The sequence below is a fragment of the Nomascus leucogenys genome, chromosome 3 (assembly GCF_006542625.1).
Source record: "Nomascus leucogenys isolate Asia chromosome 3, Asia_NLE_v1, whole genome shotgun sequence".
NCBI classification, from domain to species: domain Eukaryota; kingdom Metazoa; phylum Chordata; class Mammalia; order Primates; family Hylobatidae; genus Nomascus; species Nomascus leucogenys.
Window position 1 is genome coordinate 4,989,388 of NC_044383.1, and position 19,612 is coordinate 5,008,999.

Consider the following 19,612-nt stretch of genomic DNA (forward strand, 5'->3'; position numbering starts at 1 on the left):
GTCAAGTCTCGGTGCCTTCATCCTAAGGACAGTTACTGTCTTATTTTCCACTCTTATAAAAGTGATTATGTGCTCAGTGGGGTAGATCCTCAGAGGCATAAGATGTTGGAGCTAGAAGGATCTAAACTCCTCATTGTACAGAAAATGTCTCCAAGGCTCAGAGATGTTGAGTTAACCAAGATCACACAGGGGTTGGGTTGTGTATGAGTCTGCTCCAGCGTCACAGCAAAGCACCACAACCTGGGTGGCTTAAGCAACAGAATGTACGTCCATAGAGTCCTGGAGACTAGAAAGCCAAGAGCAAGGTATTATCAATGTTGTTGGTTTCTTCTGAGGCCTCTCTTCGGCTTGTAGACAGGCATCTTGTCCCTGCGTCTTCACCTGGTGTCTCCTCTGTGTGTGCCCTAATCCCTCTTCTTATAAGGACACCAGTCAGATTGGATTAGTGTCCACCCTAATGACCTCCTTCAACCTCCATTACCTCTTTAAAGGCCCTATATCTCCAAATACAGACAGTCCCCAACTTACAATGGTTGGACTTTGTGCTGATGCAACAACAACATGCGTTCAGTAGCAACTATAACTCTGGTTTTGAATTTTGATCCTTTTCTGGGCTAGGGATATGCAGTGAGATACTCTATCTCAATGCTGAGCAGCACCAGTGAGTCTCAGCTCCAGGGCAGCCATGCCGTCAGGAGCAGACGCAGCCAAAAGTCTACAGTGGAATGTGTTGCCAGACGACTTGGCTCAACTGTAGCTGATGTATGTGTTCTGATCACGCTGAAGGTGGCCCAGGCCAAGCTGTGATGCTCCATAGGTTGGGTGGATTAACGCATTTTCCCTTTATGATGTTTTTACTGGGATATGACCCTATCATAAGTTGAGGGGCATCTGCGCAGTCACATTCTGAGGTATTGAAGGTTTGAGCTTCAGTGTACAAATTTTGGGGGAGAAACAGTTCAGCTCATAATAGATGACAATATTAGGCTCTTTGGGGCCACCTGATCTTTTGCTTTGTCTCCTACATCCTATAATTTAAGGACATCCAGAAGGTCCCCACCTCGAAAGATCTCTGTCAAACATTAGTTGTTCTTCCCTTGCAGCCAGGTCTTTGTAAACACACGTGTCTTTTGGAACAGAGCCCCAGGAGCCACTCATGACTAAATGAAGGCTTTCCCTGTGCTGTGGTGAATGGGGTGGGATTTGGAGGCAGTAATCCAGAGGGAGTTTAGTGCTGCTGGGGGAGGGCACTAGCCTTACTGTCTGAGCAGTTGGAGGGCAGCCTGCTGACTCCTGGAACAGCAGGTGTGAGGGCTGGTGGTTGGGAGAGCAGCTCCCCTGGCGAGGCAAGAGGTGGCATCATATGCAGAGGAAGCCGACCTTTCCTACCCGCAACCACACCGCTCTTGAGCCCTTGTCCAGACTCAGCCTGGTTTGCTGTTGACTGGGAGTGATAATTCATGCATCTTCAATACCACCAAGAATAATCATCTAAAGCTAACGTGTATTGAGTGCTTACTACATGCTAAGTGTTATTCTAAGTCTTCATCTGTAGTAACTAAATTCATATTCACAGTAACCTAGTGGGATAAGTAGGATTATTATTCCCATTTGACAGATGAAGAAACGGTGGCACAGCGAGATGAAGTGACTTGCCCAGATTCACGCAGTTTGGAAGCAGCAGTTCAGGAGTTTGAAACTAGATTACTGGATTTCAAGACACACACTCTCCACCACCATGCTTGCCACTTTTCTGCAGCAGTAAAGATAGGAGGTGAATACATTTTCAGCCACATGCTCTTAAAGATAGATTTATCTTGGTATCAAATGTCTTTGACACTCCTAACAATATGCTTGCAAAGCAGATACGTGAAGACCTTGAAGCAGCTTACAGAGCAAAAAGCAACCTAACATTTCAGTCAAGAGCAGCAATGCAGGCACCTGGTTGGCACATTTAAAACTCACTACATTCTGCCTTCCTCTCTTCTCTCCCTCTTTCTTTCCTTTGCTCTTTCCTTCCTTCCTCTCTTCCTCCTCCTCCCTCTTCCCTCCCTCCCTTCTTCCCTCCCTCCCTTCTTTCCTTCCTTCCTTCCTTCCTTCCACCTTTCTCTCCTAGTTGTAAGGCAGCCAATACCAGCTGAGACCAATCTAAGAGGGAGTCCAAGTGGAGCAGCAGCCTTGCAAGGTCACGAAATTAACTGCAAAAAGTAAGAATTGATCAAATAAGAAAATACACTAAGAATGATGGGAGCTAGGTTTTTTTTTTTAAAAAAAAGAGACAATTATAAAAAGGAGGAAGTTAGAGTAAACCTTGAAGCTGGTTAAAACTGGAGATATTTGATCTTGTAGATAGGTACAGCCATAAATACAATACCTGCGTGTGCTCATGTGCACACACTCATGTTTTCTAGTTTTGTTCACCAAGAGGGCTGGGAGCACCAACACTCCAGGAGCACTGAGCACACCTAGAACCAGATCTTGGTTTCTAAACACCATCCTCTGCTAAAAGGAAGCTGGCCTTTTTGGAAAAATGGAGGATTGTACTGAGAAAACAACAGGTTTTTCTGGACCATCTATTAGTGCCAGAAAATAAAAAACTTGCAGAATGAAGAAGGGTTTGGGGGTTACCAGATGGTTAGGGTTAGGTCAAAGGGGTAACTTTAAGGCTCTTAAGGGCTAAATTTGAGACAATTTGAGCAGGAAAATAATTGCAATGGATTATAACCTATGGCGTAAAATAGATACATAGAATTATAACTTATGGAATAAAACAAGGACACACATAAATAAATAAGAAGAAAAAAACTGCTCCTTACAGTTGAATACCAACTGATAAATAAGAAGAAATTATGGAAGTAGAAAAATCATCATTTGGCAAACATCTTAGTAATAATTCATGTAGGCAAAGGACATCAATGGATGCCAAAGCTAGTGGGTAAAAGGGCTAAGGAATCCTGTCTTACATAGTACCAAAATGTCGCCTCTCACCATGCTTCTCCATGAGAAGGGGAGGGAGCGTAACTTTAGAGAGGAGAAACTGAGCAGGCACAACCTCAATCAAGTCACCCAAGGGACCACCTTCAGAAATGGCACAAATTAATATCATGCACTACAGTGACAAGAACATTGTACCGCTCCTGTGATATTCTGGCAGAATTATAAAATGTGGCTCTGTAAAACACTGATGAAACACCTAGTGAAGAATACAGAATGACTGCCCTGTAATCTTTGGAACTGTCAAGGTCACAGAGGACAAAGACCAAGAAACTGTTCAAGATTGATGGAGCCTGGGCAGGCATGAGTCTTGACCCTTTGGCACTAAAGAGTTCACTCAAGGAGAAACCTGAATGGGGTCTCTGGAAGGTGAATATGGGGAGTTCTTTGGGCTATTCTTGAAAACTTCCTGTGTTTTAATTTATTTTTAACTTAAAGTTTTAAAAAAATCCTCCAAAATGTAATTCTCTGGCATCTAGATCAGAGGTCCCCGGCCCCTGGGTACCAGTCAGTGGCCTGTTGGCCAGGCCACACAACAGGAGGTGAGTGGCAGGTGAGCCAGCAAAGCTTCCTGTGTATTTACATCTACTCCCTGTGGCTCACATTACCACCTGAGCTCCACCTCCTGTGAGATCAGCAGCAGTGTTCAATTCTCATAGGAGCAGGAGCCCTATTGTGAACTGCACATGCAAGGGAGCTAGGCTGCCCGCTCCTTGTGAGAATCTAATGCCTGATGATCTGTCACTGTCTCCCATCACCCCCAGATGGGACTGTCTAGTTGCAGGAAAACAAGCTCAGGGCTCCCACTGATTCTACATGATGGTGAGTTGTGTAATTATTTCATTATATATTACAATGTAATAATAATACAAAGAAAGTGCACAATAAATGCAATGTGCTTGAATCCTCCTGAAACCATCCCCTCCCTCTGCCATCTGGGGAAAAAATTGTCTTCCACGAAACTGGTCCCTGGTTCCAAACAGGTTGGGGACCACTGATCTAGATGATGAAAATAAAGCATTAGCTAACCTCTCAAGAAGGGGTGGTAATGAGAAAGCAACATGCCTAATCACAAGGACCCAGGGGCTTAGGGAAAATAAACTTTTCAGATACAAAAGGAAATGAAGTCATATTCTTTCTTACAGGGCTAATGGGAATGCATATATCCTTTTCCAAAAGCATTTTGGTTGGATATATTTTTAGACTTGGATTATTTTTTCCCTTCGACCCTACAGTTCCATTTCTGGGATGCAGTCCTATGGAAATAATCTGAAATTTGGAAAACGGTTTACATCCGAATAGATTCATTGCAAAGTTATTAATAAAAACAAAAGTTTGAAATCAGTCTAACTGTTCAACCTAGGAGAATAGATTCATAAACTTGGTATATCTACCCAGTAGAATGATGCCTGGCCACTATAAACAATGTTTATAAAGAGTTTATGATGTGACAAAATTCTAATATTTGTTTAAAAAGAAAAGTAACATAATCTTTTATTTAAATCTTTTATTTATAAATCTTTTATTTATACACACTGTGTATAAAAACGTGTCTTCTTTTTTAAAAATTCTAACCTTTACAAATTAATAAAAATGTAACAAGGAGCTCACCTATGAGTAAAACTATTAGTGACCTTTTTCTCTTCTGCCTATTTTTTGTATTTAAAAAAATGATAACAAACATGTTTTACCTTTATAATGGGAAAACAAGATAAATTTTATTTTTGTAAAAAAAATGAGCTATTAAATTGTTTAAATGCTATGAAGTACAGAAAGCAAAAAGTCAAATTGAGGCAGCTTCAGAGAGGGATGGCAGCCCTCTCTGCCCCACTCCAAAAAAACCCACACATCCCCAGACTGATTTCCAGCCACAGCCCGCCGGAGGCTCCTACAGCAAACACAGTTCCTTATCACAAGACTGTATGGCTAAAACATGCATATTTGTGAATCAACTGTTTCTTTAGTAATGTATAAAGCAAGAGGTTCACTCTGAAAAGTAGAGCTCACCTTACTCGCCATAAAATGAGAGTTTCAAACTTTTGGGTTAAGCCTGAGAACAACTGGGGAGGCAGGGAGCAAGTGTGACTCGGATGAAGGAACGGTGCATTTCACAGAGCCATGGTGGACATTTGGATGGGGGTCTGTCGGTACTGCAAAGAAGACGGGCTAGGCTGAGGAGAGGACAGGGAAACATCCTTACCCTGCCTTGAGGTCTCCAGCGGTCTGGCCCTTCCCAAAAGTCTTTGCAAAATCTTGCAAAAGCTCCCACTTGCCTGGCACATGAAATGAAATAAAAGCAATTATTGGGGGTGATTAATCTGACCGTCACTCTCAGAACTGGTGGTAGGGAGGGACAGGGATGTAGGCCTGGGGTCACTGACGGACACTGATGGAGAAGGAGCCCAGAGGCTACAGAAGGGAAGAAACCAGCAGGGGAGGGGGCAGAGGATACCAGGGAGAGATCCTCGGGGGACCAGCACCCTCAGGCACAGGAGAAGCCAGGCAGGCCAGAGAGAGAGATCCTGGGACAGGAGAACTGAGAAGGACAACACCCCAAAATTCAGGAGGAACTGAGCTCTAAGAACTCAGGAGCAACATCAAACCTGAGAGAGGATAAGGGGTCCATGGATTTGACATTTTTCTAAGGTATTGAGTCTTCTTTAAGGGAATTATTTCAGATGTCAAATTGCAGGGTTTATTTTAGCGTAAATTAACAAAATTATGTGATGGGAATGTAAGCCTTACCTACTGCAATGAGGAAACAGACATAGCTCTTAATCAAATATTGTACCTTTTATCTCACTCTTAAAAATGGGTTCTTAAATGGCAATCATCTGATGCATTATAGGGTAAAACATCAGCCATGTCTATGAAATGCTCTAGTAGAAACAGGTAACTGAAAATAAAGAACTGGAAACTACTAATCGTGCCAGAGCAGTGGACATTCATACTAAATGTGATTTTAATGTTACACATTCAGCATACCTACAGTGACTTTTTTGCAGATATTTCCTGTCATCAAGCATAGCAACCATTGTTACATAGGAAATAAGGCCAGCACAAAGTGTGGTGTTTATCGTAGAAACTACTTCCTGTATATCTGATTGTCAGCTACATTGTCTGTTCTTAAAGAAAGTGCAATGATTTGGGAATCAGGGATGGGAGAATGACAATGAGGCTCTTTGAAGCCATTTTTCTGGGAAAAATCTATGCTGATTGGGCTACATGGTGTTTTAGCAATTCTAGAGATAGGAAGGATGTGGTCTTATTTCATGTCTAGGCAGCTTTTGAAAAACTTCCAAGCTCCTTTAAGGTTAATTTATAAATAAGATGTCTCTCCATTCTCCCAGCTTTAAGTGCAAGAAATTTACTTCTTGTCACACATTTACAAAATGATTCTTAGCGTTCGCTGCTAGCGTATTCTAAAGCCTTAAATGACACAGGTGCTTATGTCAAAATGTGATCCCAGGCTGGGCATGGTGGCTTATGTGTGTAATCGCGGGACTTTGGGAGGCCGAGGAGGGTGGATCATGAGGTCAGGAGTTCAAGACCAGCCTGGCCAATGTAGTGAAACCCCGTCTCTACTAAAAACACAAAAAATTAGCTGGGCATGGTAGCAGGCACCTGTAATCCCAGCTGCTTGGGAGGCTGAGGCAGGAGAATTGCTTGAACCCAGGAGGTGGAAGTTGCAGTGAGCAGAGATCGCACCATTGCACTTCAGCCTGGGTGACAGTGTGAGACTCCGTCTAAAAAAAAAAAAAAAACCATGATCCTAGAACTAGCAAATTAACTTCATGTTCCATTTCCAGATCCTGTGCCCTTAACTCTGATGCTCTTTGTGTGTATGTGGTAAGTCCTTGCCTTCATTACTCTGCTCATAGAACGTCTTACATGGGTGCCTTTGTGTCCTGCATTGCGGGTAGCAGTGCGGCCGCAATCCCTCAGCATCCGCAGCCCAGCCCGTGTTCACCCCCCAGGCCCATCAAGACCAGCAGCATCTCACCCCCTTTGCCAGCCCGTCCACAGTGCATGTCTGAAGCTCGGCACATTTTTAGAACCACTTCTCTGTCCCTGTTTAAGTTTCAGCAAATTCTAATTTGTTGTCCTCATTCCATCAAATGATATCCAGTACAAGCGTGTCAGCAGGATGTCATAACTTTCTTCTCTCCATACTCAACATAATTTACTCACAGCTTCATTTGAGACCAATTATTCACATATTAATTTTTCACCACAAAGAATGCAGCGGTACCAGGCAACCCAGGGGCCTCCTGTGATGAGTCTTTGCAAATGGTGTCCTGGCGCTCACACCCAGGGTGACCACAGGCTGGGGCCTGCCTTTCTGAAGACATCGCTTGTGTTGCGGGGGTGGGGGTCGGGGGAAGGAGCGTCCTGAGGGGTGCATGTTTGATGCCGTAGCAGCCACAGGAAGGTAGATATCCCCCAGGACGGGCAAAAACCCGAATGTACCAAGTGATCTGATGGGCAGAAGGCCACTCCCTGAAACTGACTGAGTCCACCACATTACCGAGGGCCCCCTGTATTTCAAGCACCCACCATCCCCAACGTGTGTTAATGGCAATGGTTCTGTAATTGTCAATCCACAATCCTATGTGTCCACCTCCCCTCCGCAATTGGCACCTCCAGCTTGTATCAATTAAACAGCCCAGCCCATGCGGCTTCATCTTGGTAAACAAGTGAAGAAAGATTTTTCTAGAAGCTACAGTGTGAACTCCTTTCTGGAGATCGGTTATTAGCTGCAGGCTTCTGTTTCATTCGCCTGCCTTTCACTTTAAAGCCAGCCGCCACCACCGCCACAAACACAATGATGAGAGAGGTCATAGAGCAGCAGTTGTGCATGAAAGATGTGAAAATTTACTGCAAATGAGACAAGAGCAGTAAATTCATTTTTATTCAAATTACTGTCATCGTACATTACCACGTCTCCTGTAAACATTGTGCTTCAGACAGGGTGACAGCATATTATTATTGGTGAGATTATACTATTATTAAGCTATTAACATGTCACCCCTGCTTGAAACACTGACTCAGCTTGGTTCTGCAAAACAGGACAAGGGAGGAGACACGCAGAGGTGACAGAAAGGTTAGTTTTAAGACGGCAGGCGGGTGGAGAATGACAGCTGGCACTTAGGGACCCGCATCACGAGGGGCCTGTGCATTTTTATTTGGGAACCTTCATCATATCCTTGCACCAAAGACTGTGTTTGGTCTCCTTCACAAAACACTTTGCTCAAACATTACTAAGTAGTAAAAATGCTTCCTTCAAAGCCAAAAGCAAAAGGAAGTCTGGATGAAAGAGGTCCATCCTTGCCTTAGGTCACCCTGTGACTGAGGAGGCTGCCTTCTCTGGGGACGCTTCCCTCACTGTGAGCATCCAATTGTGTGTGTCAAGCAGGTGTGTGTAAAGCAGAGGGAGGCACCCGGTGCTGAGCTCTGACAGCGCAATTGCACAACATGCCAGAGAGAAGCCCCTCTGACAACCCAATGCTGCCTCTCTAATTCCTCCTGCAGGACAGCAGTCTTCTAGTTCTGGGCTCCTGGTCTCAAGGGGTTGAGAAGAATGAGCATGTTCGACTCTGCAGGCTTCAGAGACCTCTGGTGTGACGTTGCTGCCTGCCGTTACTGAGACTCACAGATCACAATGCATCCAGGCATCCCTTTCTATCTGCAGAAGGTGCCTGCCACAATTCCCGTGGCCAGAACCAATGTATTAGCATTCTTAAGAATGTTTGTTTTACTTATGGGACTTTTTCTGTCTCCACTGCGGCTACCTCAGAGTCAGCGGACTCAGCAATCCCACCTGATCACCCACAGTCACTCTGGCCAGATGCCTTTTCTTGTGGTTCCAGGATGTCACCATTTTCTCCAGCTGTGGGTCTGTCTACACTGAGGATGAGGATGGGAAGAAGCCCCTAGCAGCCTCGCTGTGGGTCAGGGCAGCTCCTCCTGACTTAAGACAGCCCCATTCCCATAGCTCCATTGGCCGTTCTTGGGTCTTGGGCTCAACCACTACTCCACCAGCCCTGCTCTGGGCGGTAGCTGTTTATCAAGTCTGAAGATATTTGTGTAAATAGAGTTAGTTTCAGTGTTTTGTAGGCTCCTTTGGACAAAAATGACATTTGTGAACCCAAGTGCAGAGCAAATGTTGAACAAGTTTTGTTCTAAATTAGTTGGGAAGGAGCCTTGTGAAGTAGAACAAATTTAGAGATACATCAGTGTTTTACTAATGATCACATTTTAGGCTTGACGAAAAAAATTAAAATGACGGCACAGCTCAGAAGGTGTTCCAGCCTCAAAAGCTGTGTCTGTGTGTGGACCTCGCTGCACGCCCCCGTGCTGGCTCAGGCTTCTCAGGCTGTTACAAGTTCCTTTTTAAAGACGGTATCTTAGGCAGTAAGAATATAACTTTGATATCTTGAAAGTTCTGGGTTGCACGTAATATTTTATAAAATTGTCCTTACACAATCAAGAAGCTGAGAAATTGGCAAATGTAAACCATCCACAGGTTCTGAGCTTGATCTTTTACCACTTGTATAACCATTTTGTTCTCCCTAAACTTCTCTTAGAAATCTGAATAGCAAAGGCATCCCTTACTCTTCCATTGATAATGGACATTTCTCTCTCCTCTCTGACATCCTCCCGCTCATCTCTTCTTTAAGAAAGTGGGTCTCACCTCTCATGGCCAAGGATCACCTCGGTTCAGGGTCCCACTCCCCCAAGTGTTCTTCTCTCCTGGTTGATGCAATCCTTCCAAAATAAAAATCCATCAGTCTGGGGTTTCTGGATAGCAGGTGCAGGTGTGTGCCCCCACCCCACCAGCCACACACACAATGGCTTCCCTCTTTTGTCAAAATGAGCAACTTAACCCTTGGTCATGAATCCCCCCCAGGTCTCCCAGGCACGAATCCACAATGCCCCAAATTCTCTTCCTCAGGATTGGCTCTCAGCTTTCTCTGGCATCAGTGGAGCTCTGTACAAGGGACTGACCATGACGTTTTTCTTCCATGCCTGTTTTGTGTCACAATGATAACCATAATTTTGAAAGTTAGGTAGAAGACCATCAGGACTTATTTCCCAGTCTGGACAGGATAAAGTAAAAAAACTAGCAGGAACCAGCAGATGGCCAGGAAAGTGATCCCTGGCTACCCTCATTGCTCATTAGCATAAGACACTCCCACCAGCATCATGACAGCCTACAGGTGCCATGGCAACAACCCAGAAGCTACTGTCCCAATGACCCATGACAATGACCCAAAAGTTACCACCCCTTTCCTAGAAAGTTCTCAATAACCTGCCCCTCAATTTACATTAACCCACCCCTTAACTTGCATGTAACTGAAAGTAGGTATAAGTACAGTTGCCAATAGCCCAGAATTGTGGGTCTGGGTGCACCGCCTATGAGTTAGCTCTGCTCTGCAACGAGCAGCTCCCATTTAATAAAAGATTGCTGTCTAACACCACTGGTTTGCCCTTGAATCTCTTCCTGGGTGAAGCCAAGAACCCTTCCGGGCTAAGCCCCTGTTCTGGGGTTCACCTGCCCTGCATCAAAAGCAGCAAGTTGAAAGAATTCACTAGATATAATTAAGGGAGGGTCTGGCAAGATGTCACCCATGCACCTTTTTGGAGAATCACATGCCAGAGAAAGTTTTCCAAGGATCTTCTGGTCCAGTTCCTGGCCCTCACACACTGAGAATTTTCTAGGGCTTGGGAGATATGACCAAGGCCCAGAGAGAGGAAACGTGATAAATTTGTTGTTTAATAATTCACCATGCCCAAATTTGCTTGGCTGGTTAATGTCAGAGAATAAATGGAACCAGGTCTGATGCAAGCTTCACACCCTCCCCTCTGCCACCTTGAGAAGAGCCAACTCAGCTCCAGTTCCAAGCACAACCTCAAGCCAGCACGCTTTTTGTTTTCTGTTTTTTTTTTTTAGGAAACAAACCACTTTTATAGATCATAATTATGCTACAGAAAAAAAAAAATAAGAAGATGTGTAGACAAGGAACAAATAAATAGTAACCAGGAGCATCACAGAGATCATTTAAATTTAAAAATATTTTCCATGGTTAGGATGAGAACGATTTCAAAGTCTGTATGTCTGGAAGAGGAAGTTTGGAGAAGGTTTTGTTCCTAGCCAAAACCTGTTTTACTTGCTCTTGGCAAAAGGCTAAGATCTACAAGAAAAGGAATGTAGCCCTCACACCCCAGAGCTCAACTGAGCTCCACCAATGTGTCCACAAACGTGCTGACTACCGATCTGTCCCCAACGAAGCTTTTAGGTGGTTGTTCCAGGTGGGTTCTACAGTAAAGGAGGGGAGGGGTGGATAAAATGGGTGCCATGATGCAGCTGCTGGCTCTGGCCATACCACCTGAGTATTTCCCAGGTAATAGAACCATGGCCAGTTCTAAGTGGAGAACCTCCAGTCCACCAATTCTGTACCATTTCTGGCCTAGGTAGAAAGTCAGAGGGCTGGGTGGCTTTCCAGGGGTGGCTCTCACACTCCTGAGTGTGGACGTCTGGCCACAGCTCCAAACCATGCTACGATCAACCTATTGGAAAGAAGCTTTTGAGAAAAGTTTTGCCTTCCCATAAGCAAGGGAGTCCTGTGAGCAAAGTCAGTAACATCCCCATGATGCTCCTGCAAAGCATTCAGTGCAGCAGTTACGAGGGTAAGTTCTGAAGTAAGGAACTGGGGTCAGCCACATGTGACTTGGGGCAAGGGATCTGACTTTCTTTTGCCTCAGTTTCCATTTCTGAAAATGGGAGATAACATGAGTATCAGCTGCATGAAGTCAGGCTTGGATGTGAGCCTCAGACAACAACACACACCAAGCAACAATTGACCCATCAAGAGCAATAACTAAGTCCCTGTACCAGGGCCTCTCCGTAGCAAGGCCTTCAGCAAATGCGGGCTTCTTGTGGTCAGCTTCCCAAGGCAGGCACCTCATTCGTCAGATGCCATGCCGAATGCCCATTTTCTGGTACAAGTGGATGTCCAGTGAACTCTGGCTGAATAGATGGCGTGTTAGTCCGTTTTTATGCTGATGATAAAGACATACCTGAGACTGGGCAATTTACAAAAGAGAGAAGTTTAATGGACTCACAGTTCCATGTGTCTGGGGAGGCCTCGCAGTCATGGCAGGAGGTGAAAGCCACGTTTCACATGGTGGCAGACAAGAGAAGAGAGCCTGTGCAAGGGAACTCCCCCTTATAAAACCATCAGATCTCATGAGACTTATTCGCTATCACAAGAACAGCACAGGAAAGACCTGCCCCCATGATTCAGTCACCTCCCACCAGGTCCCTCCCACGACATGTGGGAATTCAAGATGAGATTTTGGTGGGGACACAGCCATGTCCCACCTGCTCTCCTGGGAGTCTGCCAGGCACAGCAGGTGAAAAAGATGGAGTTTATCCCAGCAGAGATGGTAAACCCATGACACCTGGGCAGCAGCAACGCCATCCTCAGCCACAAAGACGCTTCCAGTGAGCTAGGATACTCATGCCAACAAAAAGGGAATGCAGACCCCCATCCCTCACACATGAGATCCATCAGCCTGAGCCCACACAGGGAAGACACTTTCTATCTTTGATCAAGTGATGCATTGTCACGCTCTCTGCAGGAAGGAGGGAAGACAGGGTGTTGCCTGGAGCACAGCAGACACTGCATCCTCATTTGCCAAATGAGTGCCCCTTAAGGATATAAAAGCCTTGGCCGAGCGGGAGGAGGGAACTACCAGAATCTCAGGGCAAACCAGAGCCCGGGCTTCGGTGCCCTTAATTCAGGGTAATGTTGGTCCTTCTGACTGTGATCCTTCCACAAAGGGAACTGAGAGAAACCAAGTGAATTCTGCCAGAGTTCCAGGGCCTTAGGGAGACTGGCTGCATGGGGATAGGCCTGGGCCACACCAGAAAGAAGTGTCGACAGGAGTTGAGGAGAGGGTGTCTGCACTGCGTTTCCCGAGACACCCCTCCAGCGTGAAACCTTCAGCAAATGTCTTAATATACTAGGTTAGGTAAGGGAAGAAAGGAAGAGGGAGAGGTGGCTAAATTCCAGTGAGGTAGGAGAAACAGGTTCTACTGCGCCACGGCACTGCAGGGTGACCTCAGTTAACATGGCATCGTATATTTTCAAATGGCCACAGGAGAGGACTTCTGAATGTTTCCAACACAAACAAGTGATAAATGTTTGGGTGATGGATATACTCATCACCCTATTTGACTATTACCCATTATATACGTGTACTGAACAATCACACTGTGCCCCTAAATATGTGCAATTATTATATGTCAATTAAAAATAATAGTAATAAAGTCTACATACACAAGGGCCTCCTGTGAGGGGCACTTTGGGAAAGTAAAGGACTCTCCAGAGCCCGGAGCAACGGGCTGCAAGCACAGTCAGTGACCAAGGCCAACCCCGGAGCCCAGCATGATAGCACGATGGGCTGGAGTGGAGGCGGCACACTCTGCCAAAACCACAGGGACATGAGCCCCCAGGCCCCAGCCCAGAGAGTGGGGGCCTCCCAGCTCTATGAGGGATGGAGGCCTGAGCCGTCTTTAATCAAAGAGTGGAGCCCAGAGTCTGCAGGTGTCAGAACAGGGAGTGCATGGATCTCTGCGGAGGATGGGCCCTCCCACTAGCAGACAAGAGCTGGGAGAGCAGGAATCACGCTTGCGATTCACAGCTGGATTCCCAGTACCTACCAAGCACCTGGCCCATAATAGGTGCTCCATAAAATTTGTTGACTAAATAAGTCACTGAGCATTTCTTTCCCACTAGACTGTGAACCCCCTGAGGCCAGGGTCCATATTCCAATTCTGTATCTGCCAGGAGGAGCACATGCCCAGCTCATAACAATTGACTTAATAAATTATTATTGAATGATTGAATGAGGGTAGCCCCGTGGAGATCAGAAAGACATGTGCAGGTGTCAGGGAGCATGCTGGTTTCCTAGGCTGCCCTCTAGCTCCCTTCTTCCCAGGGCGCTGGCTCGGTCCAGCCACTCAGCTGTGGCCAGGTCCCCTTGCCCTGCCATCCACCATTCTAGCCTAGACAGCCATCACTCCCAACAGAAAGCTCGATTCCATTGCTGTCGCATTTATCTCAGTCTCTCCCGCCCTGCACTGCCCCTTACATTGTGTCCTCCATACTTGTGATTTTCTGCACACACCATAATGCCACAATTTTCCATTGCTCTGCGGAAGCCATTTCTTCAACCCTGTGCTCATCATCCCTTCTGGAAAGAATCACACCAGGGAAACTGTCTCCCCTTATCCAGACTCTTTCTCTGTGTAGAGATGCTGAAAGGGGCGCTGCAGGGGACAGGACTAGGGCACCACGGTGTTCCCCATCATCTCCATCAGCCCCTCTCTCACCACGGCCACTCCAGAAAACAGGTGGGGCTGAAGAAAGCCGTGCGTGTCTCCCTTGCACATCTCCATCAAGAGAGTCCACTCCTCTTCCAATCGGATTGCTCCCTCTGGGGTCCCTCCCCAGGACCCTGGAGCTCCCAACATGGCTGCCCTGTCTTACTGCATGGTCCTTCCCTGAGGACATTTGATCCTGTTTCACACTCAGTGCCTCAATGACTTACTGTTGACCTGAACACAGGTATTCACCATCTCACATCCATTCACCATCCAGCACTGGGGCTGGGACATGTTGTTGTGTTTCCTTAAAAATAAAGCAACCGCAAATTAGCTCACTGAAAAACTCATGAGAAAATATCTATACAATGACGCTTCGATTTAATTGAAGAACCAAGATTCGCTTAGTGCCTATCAATTTGATTTTTGGAGGAACACAGATTACTACAGTAAGAGTATTTTTAAAAAACAAAATATCTGATAGTTCTGTTAGACAGATCATATTCCCAGAATGACCTGAAAATTGTCAGCTATTTCAATTCTTCCTCCAATCATGACTTTTTCCTTCATTGTGCTCATGACAAGCAAAGGTTCAAAAAGAACTGAAATGAGACACAGGCGAAGAGGCCGGACTAGCTCTGTGAATGGCAGCAACATTACTGTATCACGAACGATATCATGAATAGTGACAAAACTTTTTCCTTTCACAATGGTGCATGTAAAACTGAATTGAGTTAGATACAAAATGGAAGTGTCTTCAGATTAATGGGACCTTGATCTCTGCAAACAGTTAAAATGCCCCAGGCAGCAGGATTTATGCTGACCAAGACCAGCCCAGGACCCCTGGCAAAACCCATGGCCCTCTGTCTTTCTAAATAAAGTTTTATTGGCACACAGCCATGCCCAGTCATTTGCATATTATTTAGGGCTGCTTTCACACCACAGTGGCATAGTTGAGTAGTTGCAACAGAGACCATATGGCCCGCAAAGCTGAAGATATTTACCATCGGGTCCTCTTCAGAAAAAGTTTGCCGACCCTGGTGCTAAATGAATAAACTGAGAATTATGTTTATAGCGCACTGCCAATGCACAGGATGTGCACTGAGTCCTTTCCACTCCTCAGCTCGACTCATCTTTTCAATAACCCCTATGATAGGAGCTACTATTGTCCACATCTCACACGTGAGGAAACTGAGCTTCTGAGGAAGAACGTGACTGGCCTACGTTCCAATGGCAAATGGGCAGGAGAGCTGGGATGGGGTCCAGGCTAAGTGCAACTTCAGCCCTGTGCATGCTTTTGGTCCAGGTCCATTGTGGACACAGATCCTCCCTCCTGGAACAGCCTCCATCATCTCAGCTGCATTTGCAGAGTGGAAACTCCTCTGCTATTTTCAGCCCTCCTCCACCAAGCCGCCCTTCAGAATTCAACGTGATTCCTCGGCACTACAGTCAAATCACCGCATGGTACCCTCTCAGGGTTTCCGTGAGAACAAAAGCAAGACTGAAAGTATCCTTCCTGATGCCCTGAACATCTAGGAGCTTCTGCTGATTTATGCATCATTCACTTAACACATATTTGCTGAGTGCCTTGGTCCCTGCCCTGAATGAGCTCACAGTGAAGTGGGGAAGGCGTTTGTCACGTGTCTAATAGAAGAGTGTGCAGGAAGGGGAGTCAGGAGGAGAGACCAGGTCTGAAAGGCTTCACAAGGTGGTCAAGATGGCAGGGCATGAGCTGGCCTTGGGCCGGCCCTTCTCTCTGAAGGACAGGCATTTCTAGATGTGCAGTCTTCACACCATTGCGGATGCTGTCACAAGCTCAGTGATCTTAATTAGCAAGGGAGATAATAGGAAGGGAGGGAATGTACCAGGGGTAGATAATCTTCTAGTCCCCGCACTCTCGGATTTTTCAAGTCTACATGCAGCTCATAGGATGTTTCTGCCTAAAGAAATATGTTGGTTTCAAATAAGGTATTTCCTGCCTTTGCCTACTAAAAGAAAATGCAGAACTTTTCTTTTTAATTAAACACTTGATTTCTACTCTGTATTGCAAACTCTCGTTAAGAAAATAGTAGTCTGCAGCAGAGCTGTCATTTCCAAAAAGCAGAAAGCATTGCAGACAATCTGCAAAAATAAAACTTCAGTATGGAGTTGTGTTGTTGAAACACCTAATGTAATTTAGCTTATATTCTGTTCCTTCCCTCTCTCCTTCCCTCCGTCCCTCCCTCCTCCCTTCTTCCCTTTTTTCCTTCTTTCCTTCTGTGAAGAAGTTAGCAGTCAGGAAGTCTACATGCTCTGCATAGGAACAGAGGCAGTCTTTTGGCCTGAGAGCAGCGCGGGCCCCAGGTAACAAGGAATCATAAAAGGGCACGTATTGTAGACACGGACACTGAACATGGGACTTTATGTCAGCACGGACACCTTCCTAGTTATACCAGGCTCTGACTGTTTCTCAGATCTGCTCTCCCCCCTAGTACAGAGGCCAGGGCTGAATATGAAAGGGGAGCCAGAGAGGGAATGAATGCTGTTTCTGTGAATAATCTACCAAGTGTCCGAGCCATTCCTCAGTGGTCCTTATGCTGACCACGGAGAAGATGACCAATGCCGCAGACACACAGCCCTGGGAATCATGACCATTCTCAAAACCCCCTCCAGAAGCCCTGGGCTGTGACCTCACAGCCAAGCCAGCAAGGTTGACAGAGGAGCAACACTCCAGCCCCGCCGAGGTGGGGCCACACGGGCCACGCGCTGGCCCTGCCCTGGCTGCCTGCTGGTCCCTGTCGGGAGGTGAGAGGGAGAGGCCTCCCTCGGAGAGCTCTGCCGGCCCCCTGAGCCTCTCCTCTGCTTTCCCTACTGGCCTGGCGTCTGCGATTAGGTCTGGAGAGGGGCTGGGAACCGCCGCCTCTGAGTGTAGCCTGCTGGGGGGGGGTCCTGCCTCCAGTCCTATCGTGGGCCAGTGTGTCCACACTGAAGCCTGCCCAGGGGACGCCTATCCTGATGGAGCCTGGCTGTGATTTTTTTTTCTCCTCTGTAACCACAAAAAAAGTCTCTCTGTTGCAGGCATCGCGCTGCTCGGGCTGGGGGTGGCCGCTGAGGCCTAGGTGCTCTGGGCAGAGCCGGGGGACAAGCCTTGGCCCAGCACAGGTGTGGACCAGGTGACTACCACAGCTGAAGAAGGGGAGCTGGGAACAACAGGCTCCAAATGCACTTCTTGGTAAGTGAGTACATCTCAGGGCAGGACGCCCCCGTGTCAACACTGGGTGGCCCTGTACTTAGGTATGGTGGTGCTTGTCAGCCAGCTTCCACCCAGGTGGGTGGCCAGATGTGGCAACGGACACTGAAGCCCCCAGGCTGACACATTGTCCCTGAGGACAGGCACTGAGCCAGGAGGTAGTAGATGGCGTGAGCCAGGGCTCAGCCCGCTGAGGTGCTGAGTGCACAGGTGATGTCGGGCTGCCAGCACTGGGAAGAATCAGCCTGCACCCGCTCCTCTAAATTCTGTCAAGCCCCTCAGGTGGCTTGGGCAGTGCCATCCAGGCCACCCGAGACACAATTCCATTCCTGTGCAGAGCTAACAGCTGCCGCGTGAAGTCACCGTCATCACTGCCGACGGCATAACCTGCACCAGAATGCGACCCATAGCGCCTCGTGTTGTTCAGACTTGCCCGAGAAATGTAACTTCCCACAAACATCCGAATGAGGAAGGAGCCCCTCCCACCATGGCCCGAGAGGGTTTCAGAGCGAGTGGGGCGTCCGGTCCCTCATGGGGACCTTGTGCCCTCAGTTCTCGCCTCCTGCTACCCTTGTGCCTGTGTGTTCCCGGGCTCCTGGAACTTGTGAAAATGCTGAACGGCAACTCCACCAAATTCTCTCCAGCCCGTTATGAATGTGGGATCTCAAGTGCTCGCCACTGATTAGGCAACATTATTTCTATTATCCTACTGGGCTTCACACGAGGAGTGGAGGCTCTCGCCTTGATTGGAAACTAGCAGACACCAGGAGAATCTGCTGATTGCTAATGAGAAGCTGAGGTTTTGTTGATACCATCTGGGACCCTCTTGCTGTGGGCTGAGATTAGGATGAGGAGCTCTACATAACACACCATATTAAGCAGGCAGTGACTCTGTTATGGGCTCAGTATAACTTTTCACGTCTGCTGTACGCCAAGAGCTTAGCCCGAAACACCTTTTTCCAGAATATGAAACATAATATCTCCCTGTTCATTGCATTATTTAAAAAGGGGCAATGTGGTTCATAACTTTACATTTATTGCATACTTTTAAGCCACTTGACCCATATAAATATTGCTATAGAGTTGCCCTCAGTTATTAAATTCTTATTGCTTATAAAAGGGGCAACAGGAAGTATATCACCTACAGTCTAACGAGTGGGGAGGGCTATGGAGGCCTGGGGAGACCAGGCAGGGGTGTGTCCGGAGTGTGTGGAGAGCAAATGGGCTTCAACTCTGCTCTCTGCTTTCAAGCATGGGTTTTTTTTTTAATTATTATTATATTTTATTTTTCTTCCTAGTTGTAGGCAGCAGCCTGTTTTACTTTAGCTCAAAGAAAATTATGTGTTGACATGGCAAGGGACATTTTGCCTTTCTACTAATTAAAATGGAACCCCACTCTTAAAAGAAACTGGTTGAAAGAATTTTTTTTTTTGTTTCAGCAGCACAGCTGAGACCAGATAAAAACAGGGCATCAACATTTATCAGGGTTCAAAGTCAAGTCTCCTCACTGTGAAAGGGAAGCAAACTGTGTCTTCATTGTCAGTCTTGTATTCTTATTAGCGCTGCCTCCCTTGTTCTCCTGATGCTCCCAGGACACTCGGGGCTCAGGCCACGCGGGGCACACCTGCTCCAGTCTGGAGGCGTGCACCACTCACAGGTGCCTTCGGAGCTTCTCTCCTGCTGTGCACTTTTGGGAAATGACAGAATGACCATAAGCACTTTAAGACACCTCAAAGCAGCTCTACAGCAGTTTCCAAAAGGCAAGTTTCCTTGAATACCAGTGTGTGGCCCGTTTGGGCTAGCCCCCCATCTGGAGGACATGGCGTAGCGAGAGTGCATTTGATCATCTCCGGCACACAGAGTAGAGGTGGAGAGACATGGGGTCCGAAGCTGTTATGAAACAGGAATATTTTTTTATCCGTAATAAGAATCCCTTCTGCTCTGATCTACAGTAGAACCCCCGGGGGCCGGGGGAGGAGGATGCTTTGCACCCTAAT